Below are 14,912 nucleotides of genomic sequence, written 5' to 3'. Positions count from 1 at the left end.
CAGCTGTGTGGGAGGAAAACAACCAAACATGATTGAGGAGACTCAAAAGTTTAAGGACCCCAAGCAGAAAATTAATCCATTTAATTGAGTTAATCTAATGAAGAAAACATGAAACCAACCTATTTACCAACCAACACATTGAAGGGGAATCATGTTGGAGAAAAATTCCCAAGCCCACAAAAAGATTGTAAGGAAAAAAGCCCTGGTGACATAGGGGCCATCCATGCTGGTGAGAATGGAATTATAACAGGGCATTTTTATGCAGTTCTATGTTTTCTTTCTTTCCCACCATCCTTTTTCCTCCCCTTCCCTCTCAGTTTCTTTTTGGCTATAGACACACACAGCAAGCCTCATGAAAAGCACAAGAATGAAAAGAAGGCAGCTATACTTGCAGGTGGATTCTTCTGTTTGGAAAGGTGGTCACGTGTGTACTTTTGGTTTAAAACCTCTCTTTCCTCACATACACAGAATAAATCCCCACCTGCTTCAGTGAGCATGACCTTCTATAATTGGCTTGGTGAAAACTTCCTGGGTGACATTGGCTAGATTTTCTGCCACATTCAAATTCATATTTTTCTACTTTCAAGCATGGGAGGGAAGAAACTGGATATGAACTGGTGCTCTGCCTTGAGGATTGCCCTAATCTCAGATTTTAATTCTTTTCTCACATGTTTGTCATGACATTTCAGTGATTTCATTTCTTCATATGTTTATCCTTGCCCCTTCTTGATGACTTATATTAATTAAAAGTTTTAGAAGTGTGCAGAGTTAAACTGACCGTGGAGGTTTGAGTCACAGATCTAACAACAAGCACCCTCTGGAAACAGTCTGGTGGGATCTGGAGAGGAAAAAGGAAGTCCTACTGCCCTTGTGGCAGTTTTCAAATATCCCTTAGTGCCCACCACTGGGAAGGGGAAGGAAGGCAGTTTCTTCCACAGACAACAAATGGCTCTTAATGTTCTTCTGGTTGGTGATGACTCCCAAGGCTAAACCTAGACAGAAATGGCCAACTTGGATGCCACACTGCTCTTTCATGATACACATGATGGCTTAACATCACCGGTGAAGGTAGCACAGTGGAATATAGATTCCAGGGACTTTTGTAACAGTGAATTGCATGAATTGAAATCTTGAGCAAACTTTGTAGTAACATCTACATGAACCCATATTTGAGGCCCATTGTCCAGGGGGACCACACTGTTAAGATCTCTTAAGCTGTTTTGGGAGTTAGGGCTTGGCTGTTGCACGGCTGTTGTCTCTGAGATTGTGAATAAATCTCTGGGCAAGGTTCTAGTGGGGCCCAACAAACAGGACTTAGATACCTGGTGTTATGCATTAAACAAAATAGCTTTCAGCTTCTATCTCTCATTTTTAGGACTGAATTTGCCACAACGTAGTTGCCTTTGGATTGAGGCATCATAACCAAAGTTCTCAGTTAACTTATAGCCTGCCAAGGATTATCCTAACACAGTGTACTTAATCATTAGTTGATTATTTTATGAGATGATCAACTCTTCAGAACAGGTCACCTAAGAAAACTGGACACTGGAAGAACATTTTGAATGGGGAGGTGCATTTTAAAATAATCCCAATTTGGGTTCCTACTCATGAGAGCAGATCCACAAAGGAAATGACAGACAAGGAGAAACTGAGGAGGATTTTAGGAAGACAGATGCAATATGAAGTCTCTGGGACCCAACAATGTTATTGAGTGGGGGGAAGTCATATATTATGCAGCAAATGCAAATTAAATGTTTAATTTATTCCATTAAATCTTCATATCACCTCTACGAGGCTAGTATCTTCAGTACCTTCATCTTAAACATGATGGGTTAACTCAGAGATGAAGGGGCATTAGAAAATGAGCATTAGCTGCCCAAGGTCACAGAGAAACTAAGTGATAACACTAAAGAATTGATCTAACTTTGTCCAAAATGTCCAATTGCATCTTGAATTCTACCAGGAGCTGATATCAACTAAGGAGCTTGGAAATCATGTAGATTCCAAGTCCCCACACCAGAGATTTTGATAACTAGGCTCAGGAATCTACATTTCTTTTTTTTTTTTTAAGAGTGAGAGAGGAGAGAGAGAGAGAGAGAGAGAGAGAGAGAGAGAGAGAGAGAGAGAGAGAGAATTTTTAATATTTATTTTTTAGTTCTCGGTGGACACAACATCTTTGTTGGTATGTGGTGCTGAGGATTGAACCCAGGCCCGAACCCAGGCCGCACGCATGCCAGGCAAGCGCGCTACCGCTTGAGCCACATCCCCAGCCCCAGGAATCTACATTTCTAAAACTAGTGCAGGTATATATGAAGCAGCTCACCTGCAAAGCAATTTTGGAAGACCAATCCCCCAACATATGTTCAATTATTCTTTTTCCTTCTGTGTATAAACCTTGGTGCTTGTAGTCCATTGCCAGGGAGTAGAGTTTCACTTGAACTCCAATTGTTCCCCACTGGAAACCTTTGGTGGGGGACTATAATTTAGGTATGACTTGCAATTATGTTCAAGGCTAAAATGTGAAGATAACCTGGACAAAAACATTGGTGCTAGTTTAGGCAGAGAAAAGGGCAGATTCAGGGTAACTGAATCTCAGTCCCATAATTCCTGATAAATGGAGCTGCTACTTACAATTAAGGTGGGAAAGGATATTTTTATCATATTTTTTCCAAATGTCTTACTGAATGAGTAGATACCAGATGTGGTTCTACATATATGTCACAGGGTGCCATCTAGTGGAACGTGAAGCCCTTCATGGGTGCTGATGCTCTGCTTCTAAGACCTTATCTGGGTCTCCAAACTGGGATCTGGAAAGAAAATACTGTGTAAGAACAGATATAATCATCTTTTCGAAAATGTGTGTGGCTATTTTTATCATATATCCAGTGTATTAGTACAGAAATTAATAACACATATATCCAGTGTATAATTACAGTAGGGGTGTGTGTTAAATATTGTTGACTTGTGGGGAGACAACATAAAAGGAAAAGACAACACACCATCAAGGCTTGGTTTCTCCTACTTATTTCCAAGGCTTTTGCTTGATGTCTCAAGATGGAGCTGATCATGCATGTCCCTTTGCCCACACAGATGTAGATGAGTAACTAAGTGAACTACATGAGTGGCCCTCTTTTCCCCTACAACACTTTTCCCTTTTTTTTACAGAACATGCTCCCCCGATATTAAACTGTGGTGGAGAATCAATAGAACCCCTCTTTCATATTCACTTCTTGAGTGCACTCTCTCATATTTCTGAACAATCCAATCATTAACACTCCTCTCCTACCACTAACTCCCACCACTCTAGAAATGACATTTTGGAAGCCTGCTGTAGCTTGACGGTGTCTGAGGGTTAGCAAACTTTTTCATCCTCCTCCGTGCCAGTTCATGACAATGGGATGGGCTTGATCAAGCTGAATGGGCTTGATGCTTGGATGTTTCCTGCCTGCTTCCTGAAAAGTTAATCAAGTCAAAGATGATGGAATGCTCACTTGCTGAAACTGTATGTGTGTGTGTGTGTGTGTGTGTATCCACATATTTATTATATAATTGTATATGTATCTGTACATATATGTTTGTGTATATATGCATATGTAGTTATGCAAGTATGTATATATTTGTGTTTGTGTGCCTGTATTAGAATCACTGAAGTCCATGCCACTTTCTACATAGGTTAGTTGTAAACCTAAGGGAGAAAATCCATGAATAGTATTCAGCATAACATATAACATCTACCAAGATCTCCATAAAGATTATCTTCTGTTATTTTATTTTATTGCTTTAGACAATCGATTTTATCATCTCAAGAGAATAATTATGTGTTCTTCATACAGTTACTATTTTAATCTTTTTATTTTAGCAAACAATATTTGGTAATCTTTTCCTACTAACCATTTTTGCTCTGTATAAAATTTATGCTCAACATTCCAAGTACTATGTTCATAGATTACATAATTTTTTTTTAAATTTAAAGGATAGCACTTAATTTAGTCCTTCCATGCATTACATATTCTTAAACACTGCTTGATATACTCTTGCTTTTTCTGGATTTAAGTTCATTAAACTTTCCAGAAAAGTCCCAGATACCCAGAGCTCATCTCTGTAAGCTTTTTTTAAATATAATGTTTTTTATTTTCCAAATATTCTACCATAAAAATGCTGGCCACTTCTTGCTTAAAATTTATCTGGGGAAAGTCCCTTTTAGTTGATATCCAGGTTCCCAGATTTCTCCAGTTCTGCATCTTCCTATAATACCGTAAAAAGAAGAAGAAAATTCAAAAGTATGAAGTAGTGCCAAATGTTGGTTTGCATAAAGTTCAGTGATAGTTTCTTACCTGTGAGAATCAGAATTAAGGCTTTCCTGGTCTTTTCTTCTCCACTTCATGCTGTTTCCTTTAATTCTGGGTATAATTGGTCTGAGTCTCTACTGTTATAGATGAGTTTCAATTTTTCCAGATATAGCCTGTTTTCTTAAAATGCTATGTTGAGGGAGACCACAACAAGTTTTATATAAACAACTGTCAGGTGGTTTCTTCTGATAATGCAATTGACAGGGTTTGTCTCCCCAGGGGAAGCACTGGCCTCCAAGGTTGTGCCAAGTCCAGCCTTTGTGAAGTTCACCTGGGAATTTACAATTCCACTTAGAAAGGCTGAAGCTTTCAGAATTGTTGTTTGAAGGAACAGGTTACTTATACCTCTCTCCAGATGAGTGGTAGAGACAAGTGCAGTTAAGAGTCAGTATTTGTGGAATTTCATGTCCGTAGCTTGCAATTCTCATCTTGCAATGCTCCAGTCCCTCCATTCAATTGAGTTGACCCACTCAGTCACAGATAGAAAAGGAGAAATGTAAGACTTCACTCCAGAGTGAAAGCTCTCTGTCACAGAGAGCTTACCTATGAAAGCAGAAGCCAAGAGAGGGTGCATATGGGCAGACTGTCCCAGGAGAACAAGAGCCAGGGGACTGGAGTGAAGAAGAGCAGGGACCCTTTCTCCTACTGTTACCAATCCATCAAGTCACTCCATGTTTCATGAGAAGCACAGGGTTGGGGAAGAGGAACAAATTCTCTTCCTTCCTCATTTCAGAGATTGATGTTGAAATGTAGGGAGAAGAGAAAATTCCCTCAAAAGTACCATTCTGAATCAACAATAAATTAATAATAAATTCTCAACTAAGTTTTCATACTGATAAATTAGGTCAGTAAAATATGATGCCAAGCTTGAACTAATGTGATAAGGAAGACTCTTCTCTTTTGAGCAGAGACCAAAGTTTACTGGTTTCCCTCATCATGCATCTATCTTCCAGAAGAGTGTCATTTATAAGACTTATTATTATTGATTAAACTCTGTAGTTTCCTATTTACCTTAATGAGATGATACAAAATGTAGCTACAGAATTTGTATTCTGCTTTATATAGATGTATTATTCAGAGAGGAACTGCATTCATTCATTCATTCATTCATTTACTCAGTCAATAAATATTGTGTGCCTACCATGTGCCAGGCATGGTGTTCAGGATGAGGAGACACAGATAGGCAAAAGTAGAGATATTCCCTATCCTTCCAAAGATTATTTAGAGTTCCATTATCATATAATCACATTGAGGGAGACAAGAGTTCTATGAAGGAAAAGAAAAGAAAGGAAGAACTTTCTGTAAGAATATATAATTTTCATGTGATTACTCAAAGAACTGAGTCAAACTGGGGAACAGGAGAGGTAGGTTTCCCTGAGGATGGCCAATCACATGGAGATGAAGGACCACATTTGGGGGTGGGAGATAGCAAGTGTGTCTTAGTCATTTTGAACTTGGGGGCCTTCAGATAACCAAATTGGAGATTCTGAGTAAGTAGTTGTCCATAATCAATGGAGCTCAAGGAAGAAAACTGAGCTGGCGAGATGGAGCTGGAATCTCCTGTGGCAATGGTAGTAATAGGCACCTTGGGTAGGGCCTTGCTACTCAAACTGTGGTCCTTGAGCATCAACATCAGCACCTGCTGTGGGTTTGTTTTGAAGGAAAAATCTCAGGCCCCACCTCAGACCTGCTAAATCAGAATTTGAATTTTAATAAGAAACTCAGGTTATTCCCAGACATAGTATAGTTTGAGAAGTACCTTTCTATAGTAGAATTTCACTGCTCAATCACTATTGACAGTTGGGGACAGAAATTCTTTGTCAGGGAAGGAGATGAGCTGTCCTGTGTATCCTGGAATATTTAGTAGCAACACTGGCCTCTACCCATTGGATGCCAAGAATGCTCCCCTCCCCAAGTTATGACAATCCAAAATATTTCCAGACAATGCCAAATGTCCCTTGGGGAATAAAGTACAGCTAGCTCCTCTTCTGAGTTGAGAACCACTGACCTAAGGGCAGAATATAAAGTAAAGTGGGAAGAAGATCAGAACTGAAATTTGAATAATTCTAATCTTTCACAGTGGGTAGATGAGAATGAGCCTGGAGAGGAAAATGGGGGGTGGGTGGGGGAAGGACACAGATAAACCCAGGAGAATCATGTCTGGGAATCAAAGAAGTAAGGATGCTGCTAAGAAGAGGATGTGGATTAAAACATGCCGTTTTAATTTAGAGAAATGGAGGCTACTGGTGACCCCAAAATAAGTTCTATTTGGTAGAGAGGAAAGATTAAGGTGAGTAGGAGGTAGGGAAACTAAGATTGTGAGTTAGTTCCTTAATACTCAATGTGGCCCCCAGACAGTAGCATCAGAATCCCCTGGGAGCTTGTTAGCAATGCAGATTCTTGGGTCCCACCTCAGATCTATAGAGTCAGAATCTGCACTTGAACAAGAGCCCTTGTTTCCAGGTAATTCCTGTACCCTGGAATATTTAGTTTGAAGAACCCCAGAATAGGCAATTCTTTAAATCTGCTAGTGAAGGAAAAGAAAAAACAGACATTATACAACTGGTTTGCTACATGTGAGTGCCTTAAATATATTACCTTCTAAAGATTTGAAAGAACCACATACGGTTGAACATGTTGGATCTGTAAAAAAGAAAATGTGCAATTTACAAACTCATAAATCAGAACTCTGATTGCATTCCTATTTTTGAGATGCTTGCTAGATTTAAAATTGTATGATTTTATTAAGCTCTCAAGTATCCTGGTTATTTTATACTTTTGTTCAGGAAATGCATGTTCAAAAACAAATGCATCTATGTTTGTAACTATTTGGTTTTCATAAAAGAAGAATATCTAGTGTAGTTTGCTGTAAGTAAATCTTAATCTTTTTATAAGTTGTTTGTTATGGTGGTGGGAATGCAATTGACCTATATTGCTTTAAATTTGAGGTTTTTCAATTTGTTTTTGGGAGGGTACCAGGGATTGAACTCAGGGGCACTCTACCACTGAGCCACATCCTCAGCCCTTTTTTGTATTTTTTTTTCTTTTTTTTTTTAGAGACAGGATCTCACTGAGTTGCCTAGTGCGTCAATTTGCTGAGGCTGGCTTTGAACTCATGATCTCCCAGTGGTTACTGGGGTTACAGGCATGCATCACCGTGGCCGGCCTGGTTTTCAATTTTTTTTTTCTTCATGCAGACACTCAGGTAGAAGATAACCTCGTCCCCAAGGGTTACAACTGCAGAAACTTTCAGGGTGAGCATAACAGCAGAATATCCCAGAATGGAGTGTATATTTATTGTGAGACAGTCCTAGTGATTCAGATCGTAATTCCTCGCCTGTTGCAGGGGTTATTAATTTTGGCTGCACTTTGAAATTACCTGGGAAGTTTCAAAAATACTCATTCCTGGGCCTCACCATGGAGGTTCTGATTTCATTGGTTTGGGCTTTGGCCTGAGCTTTTGTATTTTAAAGTGCAAGGGTAATTCTTATAGGCACACAAATTTGAGAACCACTGCTGTAGAACCATTGCTCTATTACCATTGGTTTTGAAGGTTAAGCAGGCATGAAAATCACCAGCGGTGAATGTTAAAACTTAGATTGTAGGTCCCCACCTCAGACTTTCTGATGCACTGGATCTGGAAGTACAGCTTGAGAATTTGCATCTCCAAAAAGTTGGGTCAAGGTGATGCTGATGCTACTGATCTTGCCCTACTCAGTGGTTCTGAAACTTCATTCTTCACCTGCCGATTTCTAGGTCTTATCCTGGAACTCCTCAATTAATAGCTCTGAAGGCAGAGTCCTGACATCTGCATTTTAAAGAAAAACCTACCAAGCAATCTAAAGATGAACTTTTAAGTTTAAATAAAAATCTCTAGAGATAATGCATAACTTTATCCACTGAGATGACACTGGAAGGCAGAGTCAAATGTCATCTCTTTTCTTTCCCTTTTCTTTCATTCCCATTCAAGCTGATCATAAGCTCTGTACTTATTGTCTCAAGAGACATGTTCAGGGCAAGAAAGTTATTTAGATTTTGTCTTCTTAAGGTTGAATGGTCTTAGGGGAATACAGGTAGGTTTGTGGAAGTAAAGATACTAAATGACATCAATGGGGTGAGTCTCCAGGAAGTGTCCATTTTGGAGAAAGAAAGGAAGAGAGAAGGGAAGGAAGGTTGAGGGGGTCTGCTGGAACTGAGAAAAGATGGAAACTGTCAACTTAATGCAGAAAATGTTTCTACATGGAGGTGGGATTAGTAAGCCCAATTAAGAAATCAATTGTTTTGTATCTCTTGGTTCAATCCACAGAACCACCAAAAGAAAAAAATAAAGAAAGAAAAGAAAAAGAAAGAGAAAAAGAAGGAAGTCAGTTGTGCCACCCTTTCACCACCACCACTCTGGTTTTTCAATCAGACCCAGAAACTGTGCTCAAACGCTGTCAGGCTAGGACTCTTTCACTCTCCCCACCTACTGAGTTTCTGAGGCTTCTGGAGAGTTAAGCAGGATGAAAGCTCAGAGACAGAAATTAATCCAAGTCATAGAAAATAAGGTCACCTTTCTGCACATTTGAGTTGGTGGACTGAGAATAACATCAGATATATTGCATTAGTATTTGAACATTACCCACCTAGTTCTGTTTCATTCATTCATATATATATATATATATAGTTTTTGTTTTATTTTAGTTTTTTTCAAAATTTAACTCAGTATGTAGATTTAGATTGTACTTTGAGATCTCTGAGCTTGATTACATATCACTTGTAAAATAAACTACCCTCTAGCTTTGAACTTAGTTAAAACTCTCTACCTATTTTTAAGTTGGAGGAGCAAAAGATTATTGTGGCATAGTGGTGCTTTTCTTAAATCTTTAGCATTTTTACATCCATAGAACAAATTATCAATAAAATGTTTTTTTTAAAGATGCCTTGTGTTAAATGAATTGGCTCTAAAATCAGAATAAAACGTTTGTAAATGTGTATATTTTGCTAACTTTTACAACAGTTTAAAATCTTACACTCATTTTTGTCCTGTATCATGAAAAAAAAATCATCTGTCTGCTGAATTTGAAGTCTAAAATACTGGGCGTTGGCGCCATCTGGTGGCAGGATGATTAGGAATTCCTTTGCCCTTAGATCTTCCAGTCATTTCTGACACGTGAAGGTGGTTCCACAGTTCTTTGGGGACAAGATACAGAAAAAAAAAAGAAACAAAAATTGCCTTATTCAATGCTTCAAGCACCATTTATGGTTATATGAAAATTTGAAAATAAGAAATGGAGGGAGGGGCTGGGGTTGTGGCTCAGTGGTAGAGTGCTCTCCTAGCACATGTGAGGCACTGGGTTCAATCCTCAGCACCACATAAAAATAAAAGATATTGTGTCCACCTACAACTAAAATAAAAAGGTATTTTAAAAGAAATAGAAGGAAAGAGGTTCGAAACATGTAACAATCTAAATGATGGAAATTACCCTTCTCGAAACTACATCTCCACACGGAGCCCTGGGCCTTAAACCTAACAGATTGTTCTTGTGCTTTTCAAAATGTCTTCATATATTTGAATTGATTGGCTGTTTCTAAAATCTTCCCAAGCATTTTCAGCCTATGGCACTGACCCTTCCTGATATGCTGGAGTTCAGGACCCCCAAAAGACCACCAAAGACCGAAAATGATGTAAGCAGCAAAGAGGTGTTTATTGCAAGCTAGCTCAGTCCTCTGTGCACACACAGCAACTGGTGACGCTGACAGGCCCCGAGCCCAGGGTTTGCAGCAGTTTTATACATTTTTTGGAGAAAGCAGGGACTTCACATACATCATAGCATCTCTTAGCAAATCATCACACACCGCGGGAAAATCAAATAACAACTCTAAAACATGATTAGCACATTCACTGGCGGGAACAAGTTGGGTAGGGGTGATTGGTCAGTACAAGAGGGGATTCATTTGAACTGGAGGGCTGTATGTGCTGAACTACATGGTTTCCCAACTTGTTATCAACCACCATAAACTACTGGGAGGGTCATCTGGCATCCCAGGTATTTCCCTGTCTCATGCTGATTGGTGGCTGCTAGGGAGTTGCAATGAGTCCTCACCTAATCTGACTGAGTCAGGGACACCTGGCCAGCAGATCTCTCCTGTTATTTGTAGATAAACAACTTAGCAGGGTGGCTATCTGCCTAGAAGTGCTCTGTCGGGTTTTCCAAGGACAGGGGTCACACCCCCTTCCTTGGACAGGCTTTGTTCTGAGGTAGAGGCTGGTTTCACAAAAATGGAGTCACATCAGTTTCTCATTCCAACCTCCAAGTAAACACTGCACCACATTTCCTACCTCATCAAGAAATCTGAGGCCCTCCAATAGGCACTTCCTCAAATTCCTTCCTGTCTACGTCAAAATGTGTTCTATGTCACCTACTCCATAACCATTTTCTCCTTCCACTGGGGAAACAGGCTTCATCAGTTTTGTTCCATCTGCTGTATAATCAAGCTTTTCCATTGTGCTGGCTTTTCCTCCTCACCTGAACCCACTGATTTTTAAGGTATCTTCCCTCCAAAGATGTTTGTGGCAGCTTGCTTGTAATTTTTAAAAACTGGTATAAACACAAATGTCAGTAAGTAGGAGATTCATCAAATAAAATCTTACAGCTGTAACAATGAATATTGCATTGCATTAAACAACAAAAACAGAAGACAGATCTGCGTGCCCCGAATAGGAAAACATGGTACAGAACAGCACATATTATATGAACCCATTTGTACAAAAGTATTCTGTACATTTCTGTATGCCAGGATATACATTAAAAAAATCTTGAAGTGTATACACCAAACTGTTAATAATGATTATCCATGTGGAGTGGAATTTGTAGGGCTTTCATATTATATGTTAGACATTCCTGTATTTGGATGTTTAGGACCACATAAGGGTAATAAATAAGTAGGTAAAATATTACAATCAGGAATATTTTATAGATAAGAATTTTTCTTAATTCTATCAATACCATCCTCTCTGTATCACCCTTTCATTTTCACCAATATTTACCAAATGATAAGTGTGTAAGACTGGCCTGGATAATTAAAACAGCCCTGGGGCTCAAAAATTTTTACAGTCTACAAGAGAATGTAAGATAGACCCACCAAAATGAAGCCAGAGCAGAGTATGGCAAGTGCAATAGAGCTTTCAGTTCAAATCTCAGATTTGTTGCTGAATTGGGGTAAATTATTGATCGTTTGCATGCCTGTTTGTTCTTCTGAAAATGGGATTATAGTAACAAGTGAAAATAAGCATGAATTAAAAATGGGTTCAGTCTTAAATAGGTACCTTGTACAATGGATGCCATTTGATTTGATTTTTTTAAGGTTTTTTTTTTTGAGAGAGAATTTTAATATTTATTTATCGGCGGACACAACATCTTTGTTTGTATGTGGTGCTGAGGATCGAACCGGGACCGCACGTGTGCCAGGCGAGCGCGCTACCGCTTCAGCCACATCCCCAGCCCCAGCCATTTGATTTTAAATTGCTTAGAGTTAGGCAGGAACCTGGGGAGAGAACTCTGATTTCACATCTGCCAGCAGGACCTGGTTAGAGAAGGTACCAGTACACAAGGGCAGGACACTGTTAGGCTGTGTCCTAAATGCTTATGGCCACAGAGGCCCCCCAAGATCACAGGATGCAAACCCCCATGATTTACAGAGCTAGGGTCAAGTGGAGGCGGAAGACATCTGTTTTGGAAGCATAAGACTTAGGGTCTCTCAAGGAGCAAACAGCAGTCACATCAATTGAACAGGTTTCAAGTCCAGGAATATTGTGAGGGAAAGTGGAAAATTTTGATGTATGTTGGAGAGAAACTTGGCCACCAGCTCACTGGTTCATAAATATGGCGATAGTGTGAGTTAAGATGATAGTAATTGCTGCAACAATTTGGAAAGGTTAATCTGGAGTTCTGTGTGGTTCTTGGTGGGGTTGGTGCTGAGTGAGAAGGGCTGTCATTATTGTTTAACCTTCTATCACCTGGCTTCATTCTACCACACTGTCAAAACAACTTTTGAATGTTATTAGTAACCTTCTCTTTGCCAAATTAGGTGACTTTTTTGAAGTTTTGAGACAGGATTTCACTAAGTTGCCCAGACTGACCTTGAACTTGTTGATCCCACCACCTCGGCCTCCCAAGTTGCTGGGATTGTGGATGTGTGCCACTGTTCCTGACTAAATGAGGTGACTTTTTATAGGTCCCTGTCATATTTAACATTGTTGGGATATTATATAAAGGTTAAGAGCACAAACTCTGGAGCCAATGTAATCTGACTTTTTAAAAAATGTCTTTTTGCTTCAGCTTCTTTCTATGAGAAATGGTGGTAGCCACAATCCTTTCATCATAGGCCAAGTTTTTATGGAGGAGTGAGATTGGGGCCGTGTGCATGGGGGCAGATCATTCATGGGTGCGACTTGGTAGGAAGAATGCAAAGCAACTTCAAAGACTATAGTACTGGCTGAGGAGGGGAACTGGTCTCTCCAAGAGCTGGAAAGAAAGCCAGAGCCCATCATAGAGGGTCTTCTTCATGATCCTAAATAGGTTAGATTTTATCCTGAAAGCAGGAGAAATCCTAAGAACTTTTAAAAACAGGAGGTGAGAGCTACATTCTAGAAAAATCTCTTATCTTTTTTCTGGCTTGTTCTTATCCCTGGGGTACTTATTGCCTGTCTCCTTTGACAGCTCAACACATTGACTGAACACTTGATAACATCTGGCTTTTCACTTAGGACAGTCACATAGGGAGGAGCTGAAAGAACACAAGAGCAGAACTTGAGCAGTGAGAGTTCCAACACTCACTTTCCCACTATTGCACCCTTGACCTTTGGTTTCAGTTCCCTCATCCATGAGATAACAGGACTCTTCCAGTTTTAACCTGTTATGGTTCTTGGAGGTGTCTTGGGCCATTATTTGGGAGACACTGACTTGAGAAAATAAAGAAAAATATAACAATTGTTAGAAGACTCTGGTTTTAAGATAATTGCCCTGATAAAGATGGACTCAGAAAAGGAATCTGTAGAAGACTGTGGATACCTTGCCTTATCCCTGCACTTAGGCAGCCAGAGTTGCCATTGGAAGGGGCAGACTCATTCATCATGGTGAAATGGGCTTCAGTTTGGTTTAGCTGGACCGCCATGTACAGTTGCACAGTTGGCTCTGCACAAGGCTACTTGGCAATATGGCCAGGCAAGCCCAGCTCCATGCCCTGATTTGGAGCTATATCAGCCCACAGGAAGAGTGTTGTTAGCTACCTAGTTCATCCAGAGAGTCACCACTTTCTAATGGGCACTGAGAAGTTTTATAGGCTAACACCTTCAGCTTTTATTTCAATTGAAAAATAATAGCACATATGGAAAATAACCAACAGAGGTTGGGGATGAGTGTAATAGAGTGGGTGGAAGTTAGAGTCTGTGTGAAGACTGAGAGGGCTCAGGAAGAGTGGGTTAAGAAGCTTCTATGGTTTAAGTGTTTGTGTCCCCTCCAAAATCCTCATTGAAACTTAATTCCCAGTGCAACGGTACAAAGAAGTGGGGGCTTCAGTATTAGGCCCCAAGGGCTCCCTTCTCATCAATGGATTACTGCCTTATAAAAAGGCTCAAGTCCACCCCTTCCATCCTTTCCACTATAGGAGGATACAGGGTTTACTCCCTCCAGAAGATGCAGCAACAAGGTACCTACTAGGAAGCAGAGAACAACCTCACCAGGTAACCAAACCTGCTGGTCCCTTGATTTTGGCCTTCCCAGCATCCAGAACTGTGATAAATTAATTTCTATTGTTTATAAATTACCCAGTCTGTGGTATTTTGTTTTTGAAGCACAAACATACAAGGACAGGGACCCAGGAGTGAGGAAGGAAGAGTAAGACGAGGACATAAGCTGGGAATTGTGAGCATTAGTACAGGATAAAGGTATAGTAAGAAGAACAGCTAAACTCATTGAATGCTTTCTTTGTACCACATATTTTTCTGAGTTCCATGAGTGAGAACACATTTAATCCTCAAGTCTACTATATGAGAAAGGTACTATGATTACTATGATTATTACGTTATTTTCATTTGAGAGATGAGAACACCGAGGCTCAGAGAGACTCATCTGCTGGTGATGTGGGTATCTAGGATGTGCATGCTATCTGGTAGATCTTCTCCCCTCCATTTTGGAATAAAGACCTGTGACAGCATAGATGGCATGGGGAGAAAAAGGGAAGATTGGCACAGGAGATTCCTAAAAGCTTTGTGCTTCACAGGGCAGAGCAGGGCAGGCAAAGTAGGCCTGGGCACCAAGGGCAGTTTCTGGGCTTGGGCAGAGGCTCAGATCACCTGACCTCTTTGCACACTAGATGGAACTTTTGGTTCACAGTGCCCTTCTTGTCCTGCTGCCAATTTCATTTTCATTTTCACCTTCCATGGTACTCATAGTGGGGGGAAACCATGAAAACTCATTTGTTGGAAACAATTAGCCTATTTTCATAAGTTCACCTGGCATAGACACTAGATGGTATGTGTATATATACATATATGTATACCTACACATAACAAAAATATAA

The sequence above is a fragment of the Urocitellus parryii genome, chromosome X (genome assembly GCF_045843805.1).
Source record: "Urocitellus parryii isolate mUroPar1 chromosome X, mUroPar1.hap1, whole genome shotgun sequence".
NCBI classification, from domain to species: Eukaryota; Metazoa; Chordata; class Mammalia; order Rodentia; family Sciuridae; genus Urocitellus; species Urocitellus parryii.
This window is presented reverse-complemented; position numbering follows the sequence as displayed.